Source organism: Siniperca chuatsi, linkage group LG5, assembly GCF_020085105.1.
Source record: "Siniperca chuatsi isolate FFG_IHB_CAS linkage group LG5, ASM2008510v1, whole genome shotgun sequence".
Classification (NCBI taxonomy): domain Eukaryota; kingdom Metazoa; phylum Chordata; class Actinopteri; order Centrarchiformes; family Sinipercidae; genus Siniperca; species Siniperca chuatsi.
Window position 1 is genome coordinate 29,104,822 of NC_058046.1, and position 24,539 is coordinate 29,129,360.

Below are 24,539 nucleotides of genomic sequence, written 5' to 3' on the forward strand. Positions count from 1 at the left end.
GTTCTGTAACACAAATTGTTCCCCTCTACCACACCCAATCCCCACAAGCTCTTTTCCCACTCAGGGTGTGACTCAAAAGCAAGATTTGCCCACGGCACAGAATGTACCAATCCAGTGATTGGTGTTGGCTCTCTGCGCGATGATGACAAGTTGACAGAAGGATTTATATTACTGCTCAATTCACAAAAGACTCCAAACCACAGAAAAATCTCAAGCTTCCTTCAATCACTATAGCTTAAAGATGCCTGAGCAAGACAACTTTCTATGAAAAATTAAAGAAAAACATTCCAAAACAAAATAAAGCAAAGACACACAGTATTTTGGAAAAAGTGGTTGTCAAAAAATATATATATTGAAACAAAAATCTGCATTTCAAGGCTACAATTGTCCATCACATCCAACTGCAATATTTAATTTCTAGTGATTTAACAAACATAAACACAATGACTATGGTCTTTACTTGGCTACAAGACATTAAGAGTGATGTGTAGCTGCAAAATGGAAATGGAAAGTCTAACATGAACAATCAAACACATTTAAGTTGAATACTGTCAGCTACAAAACAAGTCTGAGCCAACAGGCGTCTTGTTTAAAGTAAGCAACAATTTCTTTTTGCACGGTGCCAACAAGCATCCTAAAATATTTAAGTTGCAGCAATCCCCACACACAGGAATTCACATGTGCATATACACACACACAGACAACTTGAGACAGCCATTGTATAGTATAGGCCAGAGAAACTTTGACTCCTTTCAGACTCAGCTTTAATTTAGTGTGACAGAGGGTTGGTTAGCTGTTATGTATATCTGAGAGCCGGCAGGCCAGCGAGCTTTCATTACAAGGCAAACAAGACCCAGTTTACAGTTGGATGATGGCTGCGCTGGGTGTCCAACTGCAACATGAAGGGGATTTTGACACACACACTGTACAAAGAGTGAAACAGAAAGTGTAGGGTGACCTCAGCTAGACAAGCATGAGATATTTCTGTTGGATGCTTGCAACAATCTAAATCACTTGTATGGCCTGTCAGACATTTTGCTTAGTTAACTTATATGCATGCTGGAAGACATTGGTAAAAAAACAAAAACAACATAAATATAAAAAAACAAAAAACAAAGAATAGATGTGATAACGCATGATGAGGTGCCCCGGTATAGAAAATAATAGACCAGACAGCATCAGAGAGTCAAATGTGTAGAACCTACCTGTAAGAAATGTGTAAAGGGGGTGTCAGACTAGCCTCTGTCTCCCTCTTTTTCTCCTTTTCGCTCTCCTTAGTTTAAGTCCAGGGCTGACCTCTTGCCGACTTTCCTCATGACTGGAATAATACCGCACCTGAGGTAGGAGAGAAGCAAAGGGTAGCATAGGGTTAGATGGTTGGATTAAGATTCAATGATTGTATTTAGGTTAAATACATTAGAAAATTGTGCATGGGATAATGTGACTAGAGCTGAAATGATAAGTGGATTAATTGAATAATAGATCAAAAGAATATTAATCAGCAACAATTTTGATAATGGATTAATCATCTAAGTCATTTATTTTTTTCCAACTTTTTCTTAGACTTCTGATAGTAAACACCTGTGGGTATAATTTCACTATTTTATACACAAAACAATTATTAGATTAATTGAGAAAATAATCCGCAGCTTGATTTATAATGATAGTCATCATTAGTTGCAGCCCTAAATGTGACTATTATATGACACCCTCTAGTTTTAAATATGGGTCTTTCAATTTGGTATTTTTGACACTGATGATGATCTGATATACTTTGTGCAACTTCTGCAAATACCAAAATGCCAAAATAAAGTTTCTCTTCCCTTCTTCTTTTGTCTTTTAATCTCTTATATTTGCCTTTTTACTGAGATATTACCAAACACAAGACCATTACTGGCAAGACTAGCAGCCTCCACAAGCATCTGCACAACAATTTATACATTTTATATCATGTGCCACAGAGTCAGAGTTTATAAGAAATTTGCAGGATTGCTTTACAGCACAAAGAGTTGCTTGCTTTTGCTCATAAAACATGAGAGGAGCAAGAGGAAGGCGATCTTCCAGTACAAACAGGGGGAAAGCTTTCAAATTTCCTCACGATAGCAGATGGTGGAATGACTCAACAGCCAATGAAAATCTCTTTAATGATTGTCAGTTAATATCCTCTCAACAACTCTCGGATGCACAGCAACGATCCCTTCCTTTATCAGCTTCAGGAAACACGACAATGTAAGGATGTGATATGAGGAAATGTGGTCTCAATTCTCAGAAGTATTGGCACGAACAGTATCGCCAGTATAAGATAATGGCTTTTGGTTAACTTACTCAGGTGGTAAAAATACACTGTACATGGCGCTGATGTCTTAAAATGTTGCAAGTATCAGTGTATTTAGTATATGATAGCAAGATTTTCATGTTAATTGATTTTCCACACCTGCTTGTCCGCATTCAGGGTCACAGGGAGTCCAATGTCTATCCCATAATACACGGGGAAGATGGTATCTCAAACAAAATGCCATTTTATACAAGGGAAGTGCCTCCTGTTTGCAGCTGAACACATCCTCTTTCTCTCCCTTTCAAATACATGAGTTCAAGGACACTACACACAGTGCTGTGGACAAACACAAGCTTTTACATGCACACACCCACAAGCAAGCACAAATTCAATATTTTGCTTTCTCCCACACATACACACACAGTGTCACACACACATCAAATGGGAGCAAGTTGTTCTGACAGCAGAGTGCCGTCAGCTACTGGACTGTGTTTCGTTTTGACAAGCAGGTGGTGCAGCATCCACAGCATTACCAGTGAACACAACCTGAACTATACACATCGTCAGGACTAGCACACAATAAAACCAACTGTTGTCCACAAGCAGCCTGACAATCAGGAAGTACAGTAGATCCATTATTCAGTACATAAATGACCCTGTGACCTTTGCTTTGAGACACTTAATTCCTGGGTGGAATCAAACTGGAGCGGTTCCTTTCTTCTTCTCTTCTATCTCTTCCATTTTATACATTTTTCTCACCCCTCTTGTCTTATTGGTTTCACCCCCCTCAACCTCCTCCTCTCTCTTTTTGATCGTGCCGAGTGGCAGATTGGGTGCTCAGAGGAACCGCATTTAATAATAAAAGGAGAGAGGATGGAGGGATGAGAGAAGAAGGATAAAAATGTATTGTGCCCTTTCTGAGTTTCCCTGAATGATTTATAACACAAACTGACGCTTGCATGAGCCTCTGGGGAAGTTGTGGCTGCTATTCTCCTCCTCCTCGCTCACTCCACCCTGCTTGGCCTTTGTGACCAACCAACAAGAGAAAGATATAGATAGAGAGAAAAAGTAAGAAAAGGTGTAAGGGTTTACGCAAGTCCAACTTCAAGAGGCCTTTAAAATGATCTCATTTTAAAGATACGATGTGAACATATACTACTTTCAGGGCGGCAACTAACGATTATTTTCATTCTCAATTAATCTGCCAAATATTTTCTGCAATCAGTCCATTAATTGTATAGTTCACATTGGAGAAGCTGAAAACTAAGAATTATAATACTGTATATATGCAAATTTGCTGTGAGTGGGAACAGCATAAAATAAATAATAAGAGGTCAACTTGGTTGTCTGGTGGCCTTGTGGTTCCTGTCCCTGTGACCATGAATTCAATGTGTGTGTGTGTGTGTGTGTGTGTGTGTGTGTGTGTGTGTGTGTGTGTGTGTGCATGTGTGTGTGTGTGTGCATGCGTTCTGTTTGAGGAAAAGACTGGGTTACAAAGGTCAGGGGGCCAGCTGAGGCATGGCATGGAAACAATCTGTTAAACACACAGAAAAGGCGTGAGAAAAAAGCTGAGAAAGAGGCACAAGGGATGTGATGTGATAGTGTCATAAACAGTAACATGAAAAGGTAGAGATAGGTATAGCTATAAAGAATCCAAAAGAGAGCAAAGGGAGTTAAAGCCAGCGATGATCCACTTCCTGATTTTCAAGCCTTGCTTCTTTTTTAGGTTAATATTAAGCTGCTTTTGACAGACAGCTTGGTAGGACTAAATTAATTGGACAGTGCTCACCACGTGCATTCCAAACTACAACCATTAGTAGAAATGGGAGAGACAGAAAACATACAAAGAAAGTACTTGTGTGTGTTTTGCTATCTTTGAGAGTTTCAGACCTTCAGAGTGAGGACATGTGTGTGAAGCGAGATCATTGTAGCGAATTCTTACTTATTCCGAGGCCTGTCGGGTTAAGGTCAGGCAATGTATGCTCTAACAGTTAGATAAACATCACACCGTCCCTGGTACAGTAGTACCATAGGCTTTCTGACAAAGTTTGTTGGTGCATTTAATGATAAAACTCTTGATATCCAACTCCTACTTGCCGTTCCTCCTGTTACATGACACACGCTGTGATATGACTCATAAATCCTTCAATCACAAGCCGTCAAATTCCGTGGCAGAAGTTGGCCAAGCAAACTGTTTCAACAACTTTGTATTGCATTTCTGTTCTCAGGCAAAACAATCCAAGCTTTCAGAGGGATTGGCCAAACAATTCATCAAGTTGGATGTGATGTCGGATATCAAACAAGGAGGAACTGTGGCCAAGTGACACTGACTTCCAAGAGTTCATGAAATGTTTACAAACAAACTGGCTGCTGCAGGTATCCATGATGACATCACTTCCTGGATGACTACCTAGGGGATTCTGTGTAGCCTAAAGGGAATGATTCCCGTTCGCCAGCAGCTATAAAAGTACTGTTGAGCAAGTCACTAAACGAGCAATACTTTCAGAAAAATTGCTCACTAGCAATCAGTAGATTCAAAATATTGAACTGACTAGCTCTCAGGTGTGAATAGATTTCGTCAATCTGAATGAATTAATGTGCACACTTAAAGCACTACAAACAAATATACAACTGGTTATGATACTTTATCTGTCTTTGTCTGAATTGAATCAATGATAATGAGACACTTGATAATTCCTAAAGTGCCTGATGATGACTGAGGTGGGCTTTTGATGAGTCATGCTGGAGGTAGGTGTGCTTTAAATCACACGTCCCATTGTGAAATACTGCTTTAAATACAGCTGAGACAACCAAATATGAGGCGATTTCCACAATATGCGAAATTCTCCCAGGATGAAAATAAACTAATCCACTGAGATAGAAAGAAACTAAACATTATGTCCTGATTATCCTGCCAGGGCGGCATGGTGTGGATTTTTATAGCAGTGACTCATTTTCACAGAGTGAAACACACACACACACACACACACACACACACACACACACACACACACACACACACACACACACACACACACACACACCACTCTAAAGCAGGATTTGGAGACTTCAGGGCAGCTCTCATCTCAGGAGCTTAGTGACACTATTGAGACATGCATACGTACAAACACACACATACACACCAAAGACCGTTACCTTCTCAGATTAGTTTTAAGGCTAATGCCAACATAAATGTGGGTGTTGGTGTATTGAGGGACAAATACGAGACAAATAAGTGGCCTATCCACCAACTTTAAACCCTGGGCCAATTCTAAATCTGTAGTTTATTTGAAGCGATTTCCTCTTGTTGCCTTAAAGCAAAAACAGCCCAAAACCTCACAGTGGCTACTCCACTTGTGTTGTGGATGTTTAAAAGTTGAACTTGGCACCAAAGACCTTTTACAGACCTCTACATTTCCGTCGTGCTCGAGCACTCTGGGGATGAAGTGCTCATCAGAGATGAGCCTGTGAGCCTTTCATTCCTGACAACGGGAGAGACAAAAAACAAATCAGTGTCTTTGGGGAGCAATGACTGCACAAAAACTCTGGAGCTGCCCTTGAACAAGTCATCAAACTGGTAGTATAGTAGAAGTGCAACTGACTATATTGAACAGGTACAACATGCATATTCACCAACATAATAGGTATTCTACCTGCTACGTGTCACCACTTAGAAAAATATAAATAGTTAAAGGAATAGTTTGATAAATACCAAACAATGGTAGGTACCAGTGTACCATGTAGTAGGACAGTATGACAATCTAATACACTGTCAGGGGGAGATGGTCCATCACTGTGCACTCGACTATATGCAGACACAGATTTTCCCAGCTATTTGGGTATTTCAAAGCACAAACCTTTTGGTCAATGTGTAGTTGCAAGATGGTGCTACCAAAAAAGATGGAACACTGTTAACATATTTAAATACATTCTATTAATTTCTTGGCTACCACTGCCAATAAAAGAAATGTTGAAAATTTTAAGCAGTTAAATGCTACTATAATCCATATTTTCAACAATGTTAAACCCTCCCCTCTATATACATGGCACTAAAAGTAGATTAGCTCTGGATAGTGTCAAGCCAAATCATTCACACTACTAGACTAAGCAGAAGAGTGCAGCTCCTTTTTTGCCCTAAAACTTTAGGTCAATATCAATCTTAATCTCCATATTGATGTAGAAAAGCCACTTGCAATGATGCAGACTTACAGGGTATTATATAGTGGGAGTAGCACACGCACAACAACGACACATGAAAGCCTTCACACGTGAGAAATATTTTCACACAGTGTTTTCCTCACATATGTCCATCTATAGAATTCATATGTCAAGTGGCAGCTATGCAATACTAAGCTAGCCTAGGACATTTGTGAAGTGTTTGGGAGTAGCCAGGAGCTGTGGGGGACTTTAGTATGCTATGGCACTGTCACTATATAAACTTCAAACACTATTACAATATATATATATATATATATATATATATATATATATATATATATATATATATATATATATATATATATATATATATATATATATATATATATATATATATATATATATATATATAAATAAATAAATAACACTATACAATGGTTTTATCAGTCACACATACACATAACATACACGCACACGCAACCTTTTGGAGGAATCCCCCATTTATGTAATTAGATTTCCGTACAGTTATTTTTTTTAGAGCTGAAATTATTTATCAATTAATTAGTTGATTAACACGAAAATTACTTGTAAACTACTTCAATAATCATAGCAAAGTTATTTTTTAAGCAAAAATGGCAACAAAATTCACAGGTTTCTGCTTCTCAAATGTCTTCGATATTAGTAAACTTAATATCTTTGGGTTTAGGACTGTTGTTGGACAAAACAAGACATTTAAAGACTTCACCTTGGGCTCTTTGAACTTGTGAGGGGCATTTGGGGACATTTTATAGACCACACATTAATCAATTGAGAAAATAATTACAAGAATAAAGCGTTGGTTGCAGCCCATATAAATAAAAACAATATATACAGTTACTTATATGCATACTTGCCATGCAAGTGCAAACATTTTTTATATTTTAACTTTTGTCTGTCAACTAAGTAGTGAAACTTCCTCAAGCTGAAAAAAGGTTAATAAATGAATGTCTAACACACAACTGACCAGTTGCTTTTGGGAGTCTGCTGCTTTCACACAGGGCATAATAATGTTGCCCTACTCAAAATAAATAAAACATTCTTTCAGATGGATTGCAATGGAAAACCTGTATTTATCTCAGTGCCCCGAGGATCACTAAACAGTGAGAAAACAGAGCAAAATCCTTTCAGCAAAATCAAAATCTCAGCGATAACCTAACATAAGGCATATGTTAGGCAAGCTCATATACACACACAGGCACAGCTTTGGTCACACACACATTCTGGCACACAAAGACCATCCCTCATTCAGTGTGAAAGCTTTTTTAGAGCAATCCCATGAATCCAGAGGGGTCAGTGTGTGTGTCCATCCCTCCAGAGTGAAGCCTGGAGTTTTCTCTATTAAAGCCATTCATCCTCTCTGGCAGCTATCAGTGCTAGGGCCTTTTCAGCTGAGCTTTTTTTCAGCCTGGTCAATAGTGTGTGTGGTCTACAGTCTTGCATTTTCCAAACCCACACAGTCTTTCTCACACACACACATTCACAAAATCAATCTCTGCACTGTCTTTTTCCAAACCCCTCCCCCTTAAATAAATACAAACATACACACAGACGCACTGAATGAAACAAGCAAACACATAAGTGCAGTGTCACAGAGCGCTGTCACCGGGCTGTTAAATTATTCAACAGTCCCTCACAGACAATTTTGCACATCAGAGAAAGTGAGGGAGGAGGAGCAGGGGGTTACTCCTTGGTACCGCTAGTGGGGATTGAGTGTTATAAGGATCAACAGGTTACACACACAAACACAAACACACACACACACACACACACACACACACACACACACACAGAGAGAACAGGGTAGAGAGCTGAAGAGCAGCACCTTCTGCTATAGAAGCTGCAATTTAACCAAAACAGGTAATCAGATGCTATTTCACTTTCAAAGTGAGAAGGCTACATATCCTTTTACTTGAAGTACCTTGTAATCCACTATAACCACCAACTTAACAGTGATTGTTATTGCCCTTAAACTGTTTATAAGGGCCTTGGGAGACAGTAGCCAAGGTGGTAGAGCAAGTTGGCCATTAATTGTAGGCTTGGTGGCCTGAATGAAAGAAACTTGGAACAGATGCACCTGATTAAACCCCTGGACAGAGAGCAATAAACAAGAGAGTAAATTAACCGAACCTTGATTTCAAACACACACAACTCTATTCCACTTTTAGATGGCTGAAATAGCTGACATTTTACGGCCCTTAGTTCTCAGATAAAGATGGTGATAGAGGATGTATGTGTTTGTTTTGTGAATCCATGCAGAGTATTAAAGATGAGTAAAAATCTTAAAAAAAAAAAAAAAAAGAGCACTTACAACTTTATTATGTTGTAAAACTGCTTTGAGTTTTTAAAAATACCCCTGCTCTGGGTCTATTCTCTGGGTGTTTCCCCATTTCTTAAAAAATATTTATTTCTGAAAACTTTTTTTAAGATCCAAAAAAAAAAAAGCTGTTGTTTTTTTGTTTTGTTTTTTTAACTCAAGACTTTCGAAGCTTTTGAAAGATGATCATTTAAGAACTGGAGCCGAAGTACTGCTATTGGTACCAGTATCAAAAAAACATTAGAATCATACCCTAACCTACCAGATATTATTTGGTAATATCTTCATCACTCTACTTTGCGAGCACTTTTTGCTGCATCATGACAGCTTCCCGGTGCACCATGTGTCTTCCATGACATGCCTGCAGTAAAACACATATCCAAATGTGGGAGTTTGATGTTTATGTAAATTATTTTCTCTCGGGCAATCATTTTGGTCTGACTCTATTTTGGAAACCCTTGTAGGCCCCGCACAGTACCAGTTCATTATTTTAAAAGCACGACTCCACCAGCGCCACCTCCTCTAAGCTGACTCACTGAACAAACACCAACATGCTCGCGTGTTGAATTTTATGCAAATTATGTCCGAAATCCATTCAATGAATTTGAAGCGAAACGCAGAGACTGTGCATGTGCACCTTAGCAACCCCCAACCCTAAATCGTTGACCTAAGGAGAATTTGAAATAAATAAATTAATAAACATAAAATAACACTTGAATCACCCCAGGGCTCACCCTAACACAGGAGGCATAACGTGAGCAGCATGATAGCAGAGCAGCAGCAGCAGATTCAGCCCTCCATCTGTGTCTACATAGGATGCGTTCAGGCACAGTACTGAGTGTAGGTCACCCGCATTTTGGAATCGCTCAGAGCCCAATACACAATTACTGTGGTTATGCGCGTGAGACGGACGACTGGAAAATGCAGCTGAAACACCTCCTGTGTAGACGCACCGTAACCTAGATCTTCTCTTTTCAGCTTGGGCAAAATCTATCCTACATTAGCTTCTGGCTGTGGGTCAGTAAGAGTATGTGTACAGCATGAGTATGTGAAAGGACAATTTCCTATATATGCGTGTATGGGCAGAGTTTGTAGGACAAGTATGACTGAGTGTGTGTTATGTGCTAATAATGCATCTTTGGATTAAAATGAGAGAAAGCGATAAAGAGATCATGAGGAGAGGATGAAAAAGAGAAAGGAAGGGAGAGACAAAGAGAGAAAGGAGGAGAGGTAGGGATGGAGGGAGTACATGACATCACAAAGGGGAGAATAGGTTGAGACTGAATCTCCATCTCTACTGCTAGATTCCATCATAATCACAGATTCACTCTCACACACGCAGCTATGCAAAATTTTACAGTACAGGGAGGGATATAGGTGAATAAGTGTAGAGAAATTGGGTCCTTTTCATTAGAACCAGTTTCTAGCAGAGAAATAGTCCCAATGAAAACTGTCAACAGCAAGGTTTTATCCCAGTGGTTCCCCAACTTTTTGGCCTGTGACCCCTTAAAACAAAGCAATGTCCACTTGCGAACCTGCGTGTATACGAGCAATGAGCAGTTCAACTAAACAGATGATAAACTCATTTTTGTCCTTAGATTGTTTTATACAGACATAATTATCCAGCATTTGACATGAAAAAAGCTAAAATTATAGAAATGTTTAGTCAACCATTTTGTGTCCCAGGAACACGTTTTTCCTATTCAGTTAATCACCTTACAACCGCTCAGATTTACCGTGTGATCTTTAGGAAGGGTCCCAACCACACTTTGGAACCGTTGGGTGACCCTCAGTAACCAGGACACTATGTCTGTGAAGAGACTTTACTGTTGAGTGTTGTCATTTGTCAAAGCGTTGAAAACCAGCCTTTGATTCCATTCACCTACAATGGCTTTTCCACAGCAGATACTTTGACATGTCATAGAAGGAAAAGCACAGGTGTAATTAATAACATTAATAACGACTGCAGTGCATTTAGGTGTGCTAACTCCAGGTCACTGTTATTGTGCATGTTGGCTCACAGACATGTCTCACTGAAGCTCTTAATGAAGGAGAGCCATCATTAACGTTATTAGTTACACCTGTGCTTTTCCTGCTATGACGTGTGAAAATGTGTCTTTGCTTTGCACACCTAAATGCACTGAGTTGGCACAAATTAATATCTGCACAGCATAACAACACAGAGGATAGATAGTAAAGATGCAACAGCTGTAGTGAACTAAGTAGGGGTGATGCCCTTTTGTGGGAAGTGTCCAAAGCTGGTTCCATACAAGATAATCATTCATGCATTATTGTTCTACTGATATTGCCATTGTGAGGAAGAATTCAACAAGGCCAAAGTGGAAGGTGTTTACTGAAGTATAATCTTTGTCTCTGTAGGAATGGACAGTTTTTAAATGTGAAGCAAACAAGAAGTATACCCATCATGGCAGCCAATGTTTAATTCCTGTTAAGTGAGATGTAAATTTGTCCCATTTGATCAAAATGAAATTCTAGTGCTAAGGGTGGACAGCCCAGAAAAAGGTCACTCTAAATGTAATACTATTTCACTGCACACTGTTATTTTAACTTTGTTTGGCTTCTGTAACCACACAGGATGCTTCAAAGTCCCAGCTGAAAAACACATGCATGCCTTATTGAGTCTTAGCTTACATCCCATTGCAATTATTAGCCACCAACATCACCTACTTCAGCTCATATAATCTCATTACACAATAGTGATGGAATTGTTATCAAGAAGTCAGAGATCACAAATCTGAGTAGAAACACATTTCCAGACAAGCATAACCCTTTTGTAGTTTTGTTCCACCTTCACATTTCCTGTGGCCTGCTCAGGTGATGGTCCTGCTGACTAAAGAGCCCATATCAGGGGTTAATGACAGGATTGGGTGACGGGGGCCAGTCAATCAGCGGGTTAACAGGGTGTAATCTGTAAAGCACTGGCCCACACACAAGCCAAATATAATCCATAATGCTGACCCAGGGTCACTGGGTTCAACAGAGAATCTGTCAGAATCAGTTGACTTTCGACTTTCAATAGAAAAAATTAAACCAGTCTCAATACTCCACACACCGTGACAAATCACTTAGTATGTACAGTACTTGGTATAGTGTTATTGTAATGTCTTTGCGCCAATGGGATAATGACACACTCCTCTACAGTTATTATACTTGGAACATTAGTTGATTCAGAGGAAGGTACAGTGGGTACAGAAAGTATTCAGACCCCTTTAAATTTTTCTCTTTGTTTTATTGCAGCCATTTGCTAAAATAAAAAAAAAGTTCATTTTATTCTCATTAATGTACACTCAGCACCCCATCTTGACAGAAAAAAAAAAAACAGAAATGTAGAAATTTATGCAAATGTATTAAAGAAAAACTGAAGTATTCAGACCCTTTGCTCAGTATTGAGTAGAAGCACCCTTTTGTGCTAGTACAGCCATGAGTCTTCTTGGGAATGATGCAACAAGTTTTTCACATCTGGATTTGGGGATCCTCTGCCATTCTTCCTTGCAGATCCTTTCCAGTTCCGTCAGGTTGGATGGTGAACGTTGGTGGACAGCCATTTTCAGGTCTCTCCTGAGATGCTCAATTGGGTTTAGGTCAGGGCTCTGGCTGGGCCAGTCAAGAATGGTCAGAGTTGTTCCGAAGCCACTCCTTTGTTATTTTAGCTGTGTGCTTAGGGTCATTGTCTTGTTGGAAGGTGAACCTTCGACCCAATCTGAGGTCCTGAGCACTCTGGAAGAGGTTTTCTTCCAGGATGTCGCTGTACTTGGCCGCATTCATCTTTCCTTCAATTGCAACCAGTCGTCCTGTCCCTGCAGCTGAAAAACACCCCCATAGCATGATGCTGCCACCACCATGTTTCACTGTTGGGATTGTATTGGGCAGGTGATGAGCAGTGGCTGGTTTTCTCCACACATACTGCTCAGAATTAACGCCAAAAAGATCAATCTTGGTCTCATCAGACCAGAGGATCTTATTTCTCATAGTCATGTGTTTTTTGGAAAACTCTATGCAGGCTTTCATATGTCTTGCACTGAGGAGAGGCTTCCGTCGGGCCACTCTGCCATAAAGCCCCAACTGGTGGAGGGCTGCAGTGATAGTTGACTTTCTGGAACTTTCTCCCATCTCACTACTGCATCTCTGGAGCTCAGCCACAGTGATCTTTGGGTTCTTCTTTACCTCTCTCACCAAGGCTCTACTCCCACGATTGCTCAGTTTGGCTGGACGGCCGGGTCTAGGAAGAGTTCTGGTCGTCCCAAACTTCTTCCATTTAAGGATTATGGAGGCCACTGTGCTCTTAGGAACCTTGAGTGCTGCAGAAATTCTTTTGTAACCTTGGCCAGATCCGTGCCTTGTTACAATTCTGTCTCTGAGCTCCTTGGGCAGTTCCTTCGACCTCATGATTCTCATTTGCTCTGACATGCACTGTGAGCTGTAAGGTCTTATATAGACAGGTGTGTGCCTTTCCTAATCAAGTCCAAATCAGTTTAATTAAACACAGCTGGACTCCAATGAAGGAGTAGAACCATCTCAAGGAGGATCAGAAGAAATGGACAGCATGTGAGTTAAATATGAGTGTCACAGCAAGGGGTCTGAATACTTATGACCATGTGATATTTCAGTTTTTCTTTTTTTAATACATTTGCATGCATTTCTACATTTCTGTTTTTTCTGTCAAGATGGGGTGCTGAGTGTACATTAATGAGAAATAAAATGCACTTTTTTGATTTTAGCAAATGGCTGCAATGAAACAAAGAGTGAAAAATTTAAAGGGGTCTGAATACTTTCCGTACCCACTGTAAGTTTTAATAGCTGCACAAATTTTATTAACCCGGTTAAGTGGTCATTTCAACTTCAACGGCTGGCTCCAACGACTGGAGAATGTAAAAATGAAAAATTCGTAAACTCCTCGATACTCACAGGCATAAAAATATTGTTAAAAAATATGTTTTTGGCCAGCATGCATAATGTGCATAGGTGGTAAGAAAAATCTAGCATTGCAACAAGGGCAAAATTTAAACTTCAGGCACTGCAGTTTTAATACTATAAGAATACTACAGGGAAAATAAAAATAATCTAAAAATAAAACAATTATTCAACTTTTAGATTCTTTTCTCACTGGGACACTTCCCCTGCTATTGCACGCTTACACTATAAACAGCATAATCCAAGATAGCACAGTCACATGAACAAAGCAAATTTTTCTCTCAGCTGCAGTATGATTTGAGGGAAATTCGATCTACATAAAAGGCGTTTACAAGGATTTAAACTTGTGACTGTTACGTTTACAGAAAATATGCCAAATCTGGCGCCATGATTTATTCCACACCGGTAATTTGTCTACCAATATGGGTGAGTGAAAGGCAAATCATGGGACACAGTATGGTGGGATTTTTCACCAAGAAGGAGAATATGACTAATATAGAGATGCTTTGATACAGAAGCTGATGGATGGATAGCATTCTAGCGGCCTGGAAAAATAAAAAGCCAGTGATTACCTCCTTTCTATCTATTAACACTTCAAGCAACCCAAGAACGGTTTCTGGTTCAAATATTGCCATTATAGTAGAAAAAGCGATGGCAATGGCAGCTCTGTTTTTGCAGCCTCTGTCACTCCTCCAACTTCAAAAATTGTCATTAGCCAGTGTCCATTACTGTCTTTACACACCCATTGCCTGTGCTTCTTCACCTTCACAACTAGCTAGTTTCAGTCTCTGTTGCCAGCTTACAGTTCATGCTTACCACAAAAAAAGGGAAAAATCGCAAGTAGACCCTTTAGTTTGGTAATAATATGCATGAGGAGATTGGTTAGGTAAGGAAATGGGAATGTAACAATAAATTTAACCCAAGGAAAATCTGAGGGATTTATTTAGGATGTCCTACAAGTTAAAAATAATCACATGTGGAATAAGCAGCTTCCACTACAGGCAAAATAAAATTATGTTGTTGATTCACAAAAAAGGGACAGACAACAATTAAGGGTAAATGTCAATTAGGTTTGGTCACTGAGGACGAGTTTCTATTGACCTTGTGTAACACATAGGTCTGCTGCTGGTGCTAAACTGGTGTGATTGCCAAAGATAGGCCATTCTATAAGTGCTTGTGTTTTCATCAATGTGTGTAACACTCACTGCCATTGGCCACATCTAGCCAGACTCAGCTGGGACTCTGGTGACAAGATGGGCCATATTGACTAGGCAATAACCCGGGCCTGTTTATGATACTATCAATTCCCAGCTGTGTTAATTTTCATTGTGGCTGCAAAAATACTCTTCAGTTGCACACCCAAACACATGATAGCTGTGGAATCACACATGCACTCAGCACTAAGGCACAAGTGCAAATGATTTAAGACCTACATTTTGTGCAACTATAAACAAATATTCAGGTGCATACACTAGGGGTGGGCAATATGGCCCTAAAATAATACGACAATATTTCAGGGTATTTCTGTGATAACGATATTCTTGACAATATGAAGCAAATCCTTAAAAAAAAAAAAAAATAAAAATATATATATATATATATATTATATATATATATATATATCTCATATGATTTGTTTTCATTTTAAAAATTATACTGTGTATAAGAGAAAATGTGCAAACACACACATACCTTGCACACGTACACAGACACACACACATTACATGGAGAACACATGTAATCATTACATGAAGTGCTATAGTCATTTAATCAGCAGTGTGCATGGACACACAGACTGAGGGACTGGAAGTACACACCAGCTGATCTAGTTTCAGCTCCATATGTATGTGTGTGTGTGTGTGTGTGTGTGTGTGTGTGTGTGTGTGTGTGTGTGTGTGTGTGTGTGTGTGTGTGTGTGTACGTATGTGTATATAGGGAGGGCTGTGCATAGTGAAGTGCTACTCTAAAGCCCAACAGGATTTTCCAATCAAGAGCAGCAGAAAGATTAATAGAGGCCTATTGCACGCTCTGTAGTGAAAGCAGTGCAAAAGAGAAATTATTACATTGAGTAGTACATGCGGCCGCCCCTTGCTTGAGTTTTTTTCATAATGAAATATTAAAGAGACTCAAATTTACAGACATGGTGAGCTGCCATTACCTGAAGTGTGAGTGGTGCTCCAGTGCCATGAATGGCAGAGTCAATCTACTACTGTTCTTGCACGTGTGCAAATCCCCTCATTCTGTGATCTGGTGCAAGAGACTGAGAATAAAGATTTAGACCCCTTGCCTGAGGAAGTATCTAAATTTTTTTTCAACAGCCTTCTTTTCTTAATCTGCCAACCAAGGTTTGCCGAATTCAGAGCAACACTGACTGCCCTCTAGACAAAGCCAAAGCAATGAACACGAGTCTACTCTAAATCTCCCAGCTCAGTGAATGGATTCCATGTAAGACGAATATGCTGGGTGGAGGAGACAGCCTCTTTGACTTTCTTGAAGGCTGTGTTCTTGGAGGGAAAACGATGATGTCATGCAGTCATTCGCTAGGGCCTCACGCGATGGCAAGGGATGTTGTGATTCACGGTTATACATTTATGGCCAGGACTCCCAGACCTGTCAGCTTCATAATAGACTGGATAAAAAATGTTTTGCAACCACTAGTGTATCACAGGGAGCTATTTTCTGAAGGAGCCCGTGGCTTTTAGTTGACCTTGAAGAGAAGACAAAAAAATGAGATATGGGCGTGGGGGTTGTGTGTGTCAAATTCTAAAAGCGGTTCCAGAGAAACACCACAAACTTCGCCTTGCTCAATGAATGCTAATATGACAGTTCTCCCATTGTTCTCATTTGATAAGTGTGACAGAAGAGCTGTTGGTGTGTCAAAGTCAACACAGAAATGCCTTGATCATCATAGTACTTGAGAAGTACCAGCAAGGTGGTGGGTAATTTGACTGGCTATTACACCTCATCGAATGCGACACAGCAGGAGAAGCCTAAGCATGCTAACCTACAACCTATCTTCCCTCCTCTGCCTTTTAAAAAGAGAGAATGATCAGCCAAAATGAAAGAGAAAGACAGGGGGAGGAAATCAAGGAGAGGAAACCCCAAAAAGGAAACATGCATCTAGGCCACTGAGTCATTTCCCTTGTGTTTTGCCTCTTCTTCTTTTTCAAATATACACTGACAGTATAAATTATGTACATCATCACTGGGGTTTACACAAAGTGGGAGAGGGCCCATGGGTTTTAGGACTTTAGGATTTCAGAATTTTATCCCCTGTAAAGTCTGCCCGCAATTAGTTTGGGAATTAATTCAGGCTCAGAACTTAGCCTCCCTCTTCCTCTTTTAGATCTGTACTGATTCATCCAAGCCTCTTTTATATATACACACGCGCACACACACACAAAAAGAGAGGGGGAGTAAAAAATAAAATATAATATATGCACTGTGGAGGATAGATTTTACCCACACAAATTGCTTAAAAAAAAAAATGTAGCACCAACATTATAGTACTGTGGTTTAATATAAGTCATTAAATCAAATGACGTGTTTGCCAATTCTATGTTTAGAGTTGTATGTGTGTGTGTATGCAAGAAATACAGTTGTAGATGGTCAGGCCAATTACATAAAAAGAATCAATATGCATCAATATGCCAACTGTAGCTGAAGCCTGGTTGCTGAACCACCTAGCGGCAAGCCACCTAAGAGGGCACCCACCTGTCACTCAAAGTGGCCACGTTCTTAATTCCGCGTAACTTTAAGCCTTAATATAATTTAAATAGGTGAGTTATAAAAAAATTCAACCCCCTCACAGTTGTCATGAACGGGGAAATTATTAAAATTATAGTGGATTTCATTTGAATTTTCTGTTGATCGACTAATTAATATAGCCGTTTCAACACTACGTTTAATATTAGCAATTTTGTTACCACAAATTACATAACTGTCTTTAAATTAACAATTAGATTTAAAAAAAAAAGTGAAAATGTCAGAAAATTATTTACAAAATGCCCTTTACATAAATGTCCTTTATTTCCTAAAGCCCAAGGTGATACCATCAAATTGCTTGTTTTGTCTGACCAGCAATCCAAAACCTAAAAGATATACAGTTCATTATCTCAAAGAAAAAGAGCAAATCCTCACAATTAAGAAGCTGGAACCAGATGATTTGATATTTTTGCTTGAAAGATGACTTAAATGATAAACTGATTATCAAAATAATTGCTGATATTCTTTCTGTCAATTAATGGGTTAGTTTATCGTTTCGCCTATATTCAACAAATGCTCATAACCATAATCTTACATATTGCCAAGCTCTCTGTATGTACCTTTCTTGCCTAGTAATGTCTGAGGGAATATAGAGGTTGTAGGGAATAGCCAGGTTTTATATTTAAAAAGGACAGTGTCAGTCCAACAACTAGATCACCCTGCTGCCTGTTCTTTATTTATTCTGCTGTTTTCTCTCCATTTCTAACATTCACTGTTTGTTCAGGCTTGCTGTTCCTGGTGGGATCTATTAAGTTCTGCAACCTCACACCCTGTCTCTTTGGGAAAGGGAATTGGAGAGCAGTCACTAGTTCCTTCCAGTACATTTTCAATATCACTCCATTCTCCACTTTAGCTGTGCAGCCTGATCTCACCACACAGATTAGATGTCAGAGACCCCTACAGTCCACACAACACTGTAGTCCTGTGTGTGTTGCCAATCAATAATTAATTGGGTAAATCTTTATATTGCAAATATTTGTTAGGAAAAATGGAAGGGCCATAAATTAATAACGGGAACCCTTTATTTGTGATGCAGAAAGTGAGAAAGAGTGTGTGTGTAGGTTTGAGAATGAATGAGAGGCATAGAAAGATAGACAAAAGCTCTTAGACTAGATAGATGTCAGGGAGTGTCAGATGTAGTAGTCCCACTTGCTATCTATTATGGTCAATCATGTTTATTACCATGACATTACCATGATAACAGTCATGTGTGAGGAAGTATCAGTATTCAGACCCAGCTTCTTTAATTTTCTTATAATGTGGTGGATTTTCTGACACACCTGTACAACTGAAAACTCTTAGATGCAATCAACAGTTTAAATGCTAATCTATGAAGGACTGCTTAATTATCCTGTGTTACAGTGATCATAAAGTGCATCAGCAATAAAATCCAGCCTGTGATTATTGGTGACAACAGTAACTTGAACCTTGACATCTAATCTGATGGTAATATTGGCCTGATTCCTGCTCCCTCCCTGTGAATTGGTTAAGAATGTACAACAGGCTTTCCTATCTGACATGGCCCCTGTATCACAACAGGAAACAATAGCTGGACAAGGGTCGTGCCGTCTATGAAAAGCCAAGAATGGCGTGTGCATGCATCGGCTTCTTTGATACCCTCATGGCCTGATAATTTAACCATTTCCTCAGTTGCCCTCTGGGACGACATCATCCCTGCAATTATCCTAGGATTCGTGGCCTCCTTGCTCAGCAGTGCTGCACATCTGGTTCATTTGTGTTTGTGTATGACGAGTGAGAGAGGAAACAAGACCAAGAATGAGTGAGGGAAGTAGTAGGGTGGGGTGTTGACTGGCAGAGTTTTCTCCAAGTTACAGTTTAACTGGACTCAATAGTTCAACCTTGGGCTCTCTGGGTTCACAAAGGCATACAAAGCTGTCCTAGCATGGATTATTAAGAAAGAAAAGGGTGGCAGAAGTACTTGCTTTGGCTCTCATTGCCTTCTTTTTCCTCATGTGCAACTCCTATGTTCCCTCATTCAATATGACACACCCTTCACATCCAGCCAGTGGAAAAGCTCAGTTAATAAGATAAATACAGTAAGATAATGGCAGCATCTATGGGAGAAAATAGCATAACCTCCATAATTTGATAACCTCGATGTTGTCTTGAACTGTAAACTAGTGGTGGGGAATCCTGCGATAAACATATTCAGCCAGGCCGAGCCACAGACTTAACTAAAAAATAAAAAAATAAATATCACATTTAGCCTGATTCACTGCTGACTGAATCCCCTCGATTCATCAGAGGCAAATCTCCATTTGACCCAATGGAGGCTGTCCAGTCACAGCATTAGGGCTGCACAGAGCTTGGGCAGAGGCCTACTTTCTCTTGGGACTGTGGGGGGGGGGGGTTGGCACACACTCTGGTAGCCCAACAGATGAGGAGTTTTCAAGCATTTACGTTCTGTGGTAGCCAGACCAAAAAGGTTCAGTGCAATCTTCATCCAGGCAACATCACCCTTAAAAGCCTTGCATCATTTGGTAATGCTAAGGAATGAAAGCTTGTCAACAGTCATTAAATAATACCAACATTGGCCACAGTGCTCACTGCTGCGTTGCCATGGAAGTGCTCAACCAACACACCAGTGAAATGTGCTCTGCAATGACACTTAAAAAGAAATGAAAGACAGGTTTGGAAACATGTTCTAAAGGCGCTGAGTACAAATTATGATGTAGGACTATGAGACACAAAAGAGCTTTGGGCAGGCAAAGGAAGCTCCCAAAATAGACCAGTGTGGTGCAGTGTATTACCTCACCCCCACTAACATCAGCAAATGTGTCCATCAAAATCATGCATCCTAAGCCTTGCTGACATGCCCCACTCTGCTAAGCTAGCAGTGCATATTGGAGTTTTCCTAGCCAGTTGCAAGTAGGAGAGAGTCAGCAGAACAGACGCAAATTGTAAGCCTATGACATGACACTTTAAATTTTTCAAAAACCCCTGTTACAGTGAACCATGTAGTTCTAAAAATACTCCTGCATAAGCCCTTTCCTTCATTCTGCCAAGCTAAATTAAGCCCCAGACCCAGGAGGGGTGGTGGTGGGCAGAGATAAGACAAGTCAGCCATCAGCAATGGTGATGTCTCTTTGGGTGATGATGATGGCTGCAGCCATAATTCCCCAGCACTTCAACTTGGCCTAGTCATGGAAGAGCAGAGAGAGGCTTGCGGTTTTCACAGGAGAGCTGGAGACAGATGTAGCCGGACATAATGGGGGTTGAAAAGAGGGGGGTGGAGAGGCAAACTCATGGTCACAGCTGCAACCTCGCCAGAGGATTGGAGGCGCGCTCCTAATGAAGGGCTGTAATCAAGTCGCTCATGCTAACCTTCCACACCCACTGAGGCTGACTTGCCAAAATGCCTCTCTTATGAAATAGAGCTTAGCATGCTTGAGGAAGAAAACAATGGAGGCAAGAACAGTCCATGTAATGTACAACAAAGAATGACGTATTTAACAACCAATGTGTTCTGCATTTTGGTATATAACATCTGTATTGCGTGCGGTAAACAAGTTAAGCCAGATGTCACACTAGCAGAGAGCCTATGAAAGGTGTGAAGAAAAAAAAAAAAAGATTAGACCTGCCAGGTGAATAAAGGCTGGCATGTGCCTTCAGACATGAGCCTACATTTGGCTGGCAATGAGATAACTTCTGTTGTGAACTGGCGCTATATAAATAACATTTAATTTAAAATGCCATGATAAATGTCTTTTAAATGTGCACGATATTTTCATTAGATCTAAACCGGTTGGTCAGACAAAGACAATTTTCAGCAGTGCAAGGTGGCGAGTGAACAGCAGAAGCGGCACACTCACTAGGGAGGCATTTGTTGATGAGACATCTGTTGGGCCGTGACTTCCTCCCTCCGAGACAGCTTTCAGTAGACCAAGGCCATGACTCAGGTCTGCACCAGCTGCTGGGCCATGACTAGATCAGTTTCACATTTTTCCCTGTGACTCCTATCATGGTCAGTGGTGCAAATACAAAGTTTCCATCAAATCCAGAAGTAAATGCAGATAAAACAGTTAATGATTACGACTTGGCGTGTTGGGCCTTCATGGACATGGACCATCAGATGGATTATAACAAAGACATTTGTTTGCGTTTTTACAAACACACATTTCATTAAATTGAGAAGATAGATGGTTGAGTCTGTCTTGATACAAACACTGCGTTGATGCCCACCAGAAGAAGGCTAAGGGATGCACCCGCTGTGAACATGGGTATGTGTATGCAGTCCTCATAACTGGGTAATTAAATAAAGTGCTACTGCTACTTTAGATTAATCCTGTTACCAAATATCTGTACTGGTTCTCTCTCTTGCTGGCTTCACAAGACTGATCTTGCAGAAGTGCAGTTTTGCTGTCTTTTGAAATCATCATTAAAAGCAGTAGCCTACGTGTTAATGCGTCTGCTGGTAGAGGAGAGGTGGGGGTAGGGAGGGCATAATTCTCCTTGTCATCTGAGACAGCATTCCTATATTAGACATGCTAAACCAGATCACTGCAGAACATTAAGCCTGACAGTAGTGCTTTAATATTTGATGCGCACTGCTACCGTGGTATAAACCACCAAACTGTTGTAGCACCAGCTAAACTGACAATTCTCTAATATATTTTTCAAAAGTCAGCCTTCCATCACATGGAAGTGGAGAAAAGTTCATCACTTTCAGCAGAGAGTTGTGAGAGATGTTGAGATGCATTAGTCAGCAGGGAGGAGAAATGTGCGTTTTTCACTGGTGCTTTCAACAGGTTGCCCTAGATGCAAAACAAAACCTGCCAAGACTTTCTCTACTGGCATCAAGGGTTTAAACTTTAGGAAAATATCATAATGGCTGTCTCACGGATATGTAGAGCTGACCTAGCACACAGCCAGTAAACTCATTACAGGGTTGGTGGTAAGCCATAAGACATATGGGCCTACTAGTGGGGCTGTCATGGTTCTTCGACAGCAGAGCAGGTAAACTTGTTAACTTTGACATCTACATGACCCTAGACAAGTAAAGAGGAGGGGGAGTAAAGAAGAGACGCATACTCTGGTAAGACACCACTTACAAGGTCATAGCAGGACAGAGGAGGCTATCCAAAGCACTGTTTTCAATGCTAATTAATATAGGCCCAGGTTCTGTAAGGCCAAAAGCCTGCCCGTGTGCCTTCTGGTCGTTCTTAAATTAGACAAGTCAGGATTCAACTGAGATTGCATTAGGCACGGCAGCACATTAGAAGAGCTGTGAAGCAGAAGATACAACAGGCACATAGAGGTCACACAAACAATTGTAACTACTGTAGCCTGTCTACAGGGCGGCAGTGATTATTTGTTGTACAGATCAACTGTAGATCAGCTGTAGCCTTTAGTACATAAAAATGACATGTGGACATGCACCCTGCAGAAACAAGAAATGCTTGTGATTGAGCAGTGGGAATTTAGGCTTCCGTTTTGTTGAGTCTATTTCCTCTTTATGAAGTTAATGCAATGATTTACAGCTCCCACAAGGACATGTTCTCTCATTAGGATTAGAGGTTAGGCTCAGCAACAGAACAGCAGACTTAGAGCACACTAAGACTCAGTGTCTTCCTCAAACACTCTGCAGCATATTGGATGCTTGCCACCATGTGGTTTGAATCTAAATTTGGGGATGTCCTTCCCACTGTTCTATACTATGCTGCTTTGCCTTCTTGCTATGCAATTTGAAAGTTGTTCGTGGATTTACTTCCTCTATGAGCAAATCCCATGATCATTGTTCAGATTAAATGAATTTGGTACAAAATCATAGATGCTGGTGTTGGAGACAGTACTCCTGTGTTTGAGAAGAGAGGCCACACCCACCTCCCATTCTGCTACATATTTTAAACTAAGGCTGAATGATACGCAAAAAAAAAATCATTTGTAATTATTTTGATAAATATTGCAATATGAGTCACGATTTCAGTGGGAATGGTAATTTTTGCATTTCATTTTCACTGAAAAATAAAATGATGTGATTTTTGCCGGGGTCTGTACCAACCAAGCATGTTCCCTTACGTCTGAAGAATATGATTTGTAGGCCAGGGCATCTCTGTAGCACCACAGAGCTTCATTCATAATGGTATGTTGTGACCCATTTTACCTTTATCAAAAAATTGCAGCTCCTGCGATTTGGATACTGCACTTGGCCATGTTGTGATTTCGATAATATTTTGAATAATTGTTCAGCCCTATTTTGAACTTCACTCACACCCAGATAATCCAACCCCTTTACAGAGTAGGGCATGTATTAAGCCTGCTGCCAAAGGGTTTAAACTCCCCACGCCCATGTCAGTTCTGTTGGTTGTGTCAGGCCATACCCACACTAAGCTGGCTTTTTCTGAAAATGCACCTTTTTTCCCCTCATTTTGGCCTTCCATCAATACTAAACCATAATTTTTCCAACCCAAAAATGGTGCATCTTGATCGTGCTCTCCAGAGTGGTTAATCCGAGAAAAAAAAAACTGCGGTGTAGTGTGGACAAGTTTCATCCAAAATGATGCTTGCACAGACACAGTCAGGTGCTGTGTAGCAGTAATGATAAGAGGCCAACTTTCCATCACCTCTGGCTCTCTCTGCAAATGCTCATTTTGAATACCAAAATAGAGCAATTACACAATACAGGTTTCATCATTAATTTGGTTTTATTAACCTGTATCTGACCAATGGTGTCAGTTCACCAGAGTAGGAATTATTAGGAATATCTCAATGATTGCCACGTCCCCTTGACTGCCTCTTTTATTAGTAAAAGGGCCACTTTGGTTTACAACGACATGTTTTAGCATCTAACTTGATGTTAAACCATTCCCTCGTTATGTCTGTCACAGTACAGCGCTGTCTGATCACACGTCATTGGCAGCTGTATTATTAATATTTTCTAATTGTTTTGGGTCCTCTAATACTACTAGTGACACCGCTGAATTTGTTATGTTTTTGTCTGCTAATTTGCGAAGGCAGGAATAGATGCTCCACAGTGTGAAAGTCTTCTTTTTACTTTTCGGTAACATTTTTGTGAAGGACACTTGTCCACAAACA

The 24,539-nt window shown here is 40.2% G+C and overlaps 1 protein-coding gene across 1 annotated transcript in view; it reads right to left on the reverse strand.

Moving 5' to 3' along the window:
* taok3a (TAO kinase 3a) overlaps positions 1 to 24,539 on the reverse strand; it is a 68,649-nt gene that overhangs the window by 40,184 nt on the left and 3,926 nt on the right. The window contains 2 exon segments of the mRNA XM_044196554.1: positions 1,206 to 1,335; positions 21,317 to 21,460. The gene's annotated coding sequence lies outside the window, so the exon portion shown is untranslated.